This window comes from Otolemur garnettii, unplaced genomic scaffold (genome assembly GCF_000181295.1).
Source record: "Otolemur garnettii isolate 467f Iridium unplaced genomic scaffold, OtoGar3 scaffold00144, whole genome shotgun sequence".
Classification (NCBI taxonomy): Eukaryota; Metazoa; Chordata; class Mammalia; order Primates; family Galagidae; genus Otolemur; species Otolemur garnettii.
Genome location: NW_003852539.1, coordinates 4,072,286 through 4,075,295, shown reverse-complemented (window position 1 = coordinate 4,075,295; position 3,010 = coordinate 4,072,286).

Below are 3,010 nucleotides of genomic sequence, written 5' to 3'. Positions count from 1 at the left end.
AAAAAAAAAAAAAAAAAAGAATATGGATGGAAAAGAACAATTGTGTTTGTTGAAAAGCATTCATTTCATGCCTTTATAGGATATCAAATCCTTCATTTATATCAGATACCCATAAGCAGCTCTGGGACAAGCTGCTCTTGTCCTTGTATATCTAGTGAACTTTGTGCCTTAATTGCTTTATGAAGAAAATAGGATAGAAATGTTGTGAGCTGGTGAAAGCCAGAGAAGAGAAAAGACCTGCTGGCTCCTTCCATGACCCAGGTCCAACCCTTTGGTTTTTTAAGTTATTTGAACAAAAACAGGCAGAGTGGAGGACTGTATCTCTCTCACTAGCAGAATGGAAGATGATGCAGAATAGAACTAAGATTAGGGAAAAGAATCTTGTGAGGTCCTTTATAATTAATTAAAAATTTTGACCCATCAAGCCAGGCATGGTGGCTTACACCTGTAATCCTAGCACTCTGGGTGGCTCAGGCAGGTAGATTGCTTGAGCTCAGGAGCAAGACCAGCTTGAGCAAGAGTAAGACCCCATCTGTACTAAAAATAGAAAAACTAGCTGAGCATTATGGTGAGTGCCTATAGTCCCAGCTACTTGTAAGGCTGAGGCAAGAGGATCTCTGGAGCCCAAGAGTTGAGATTGCTGTGAGCTAGGGTGATGCCATGGCACTCCACCCAGAGTGACAGAGTAAGACTCTGTCTTAAGGAAAAAAAAAATTCTGACCCCAAAGCATGAGTGAGATCCTGATCTTATAAGAAGGAAGGAAGGAAAGGAGAAAGGAAGAAAGAGAGGGAGAGAGGGAGGGAAAAGAAAAAAATGAAAGAAGGAAAGGAAAGAAAGAAAAAAAAAATTAGTCCAGGCAAGGTGGCTCTTGCCTGTACTCCCAGCACTTCATGGGGCCGAGGCAGGTCGATCACTTGAGCTCAGGAGTTCAAAACCAGCCTGAGCAAGAACAAGGTCCTATCTCTACAAAAAATAGAAACATTAGTTAGATGTTGTGGCAGATGCCTGTAGTCCTAGCTACTTGGGAGGCTGAAGCAGGAGGATCACTTGAACCAAAGAGTTTGAGGTTGCTGTGAACTAGGCTATTGCCACAGCACTGTCACCTAGACAACAGAGTGAGATTTTGCCTCAAAAAAAATTAAAAATTATAAAACTATCCATGTAACAAAAATATTGGTACCCCCTCAATATTTTGAAATTAAAAAGTGAAAAATTGGCAATACTTGAAAGAGAAAAAGGAAAACTGAAACTTTTAAAAAGAGTATCAAGACTGGCTCGGCGCCTATGGCTCAAGTGGCTAAGGCGCCTGCTACATACGCAGAAGGTGGCGGGTTCGAATCCAGCCTGGGCTCACCAAACAACAATGGTGGCTGCAACCAAAAAATAGCCAGGCATTGTGGTGGGCACCTGTGGTCCCAGCTACTTGGGAGGCTGAGGCAGGAGACTCACTTGAGCCCAGGAGTTGGAGGTTGCTGTGAGCTATGATGCTACAGCAATCTACCCAGAGGGACAGCTTGAGGCTCTGTCTCAAAAAAAAAAAAAGGAGTATCAAGACCAATGGGAAAAGAATAGTCTTTTTTAAAAATAGTGCTGATATACCTGGATAACCACATTCAAAAGAATGAAGTTGGACCTTCTACTCATGCCATATACAAGCTAGACACATCCTTTAAAGTTGAATAAAATCAAGTTTCTGCAAGTTCAAGGAGAATTGCCTGCCAGAACAAACATCAAAACTTTTTAGTAAATAATAATACAAGCCAGAATTTCTACAACTTTTATTATTCAGTGTTTAGTATTTTATTGACATACATACTGTAAAAAGGAAATGTGTCCCAGGGTAAAGGGAATAAACATTCAACAGAAACAGACCCCAAGATGACACAGAAGTTGAATTAGGCCCATATGGTAGCACATCCCTGTAATCCTAGTGCTGAGACAGAAGAATCACTTCAGGCCAAGAGTCTGAGACCAACCTGAGCAACATAGTGAGACCTCAACTGTATAAAAAATACAAAAATTTCTCTTCATAGATGATATAATTGTATATCTGGAAAACACCAGGGATTCTTCTACAAAACTCTTAGAAGTGATCAAAGAATACAGCAATGTCTCAGGTTACAAAATCAACATGCATGAATCTGTAGCCTTTATATATACCAACAATAGTCAAGGTGAAAAAATAGTCAAGGACTCTATTCTGTTCACAGTAGTGCCAAAGAAGATGAAATATTTGGGAGTTTATCTAACAAAGGACATGAAAGATCTATATAAAGAGAACTATGAAACTCTAAGAAAAGAAATAGCTGAAGATGTTAACAAATGGAAAAACATACCATGCTCATGGCTGGGAAGAATCAACATTGTTAAAATATCCATACTACCCAAAGCACTATACAATTTTTTTTTTGAGACAGAGCCTCAAGCTATCTCCCTGGGTAGAGTGCTGTGGCATCACAGCTCACAGCAATCTCCAATTCCTGGGCTCAAGCAAGTCTCCTGCCTCAGCCTCCCAAGTAGCTGGGACCACAGGTGCCCGTCACAATACCCGGCTATTTTTTGGTTGCAGCTGTCATTGTTGTTTTGGTGGGCCTGGGCTGGATTTGAGCCCGCCACCTTAGGTGTACGTGGCTGGTGCCTTAGCCACTTGAGCCACAGGCACCAAGCCACAATATACAATTGTAATGCAATCCCTATTAAAGCTCCATTGTCATACTTTAAAGATCTCGAAAAAAATAACACTTCATTTTATATGGAATCAGAAAAAACCTCAAATAGTCAAGACATTACTCAGAAATAAAAACAAAGCAGGAGGAATTATGCTACCAGACCTCAGACTATACTATAAATCGATAGTGATCGAAACAGCATGGTACTGGCACAAAAACAGAGAGGTAGATGTATGGAACAGAATAGAGAGCCAAGAGATGAATCCAGCTACTTACCATTATTTGATCTTTGACAAGCCAATTAAAAACATTCAGTGGAGAAAAGATTCCCTATTTAACA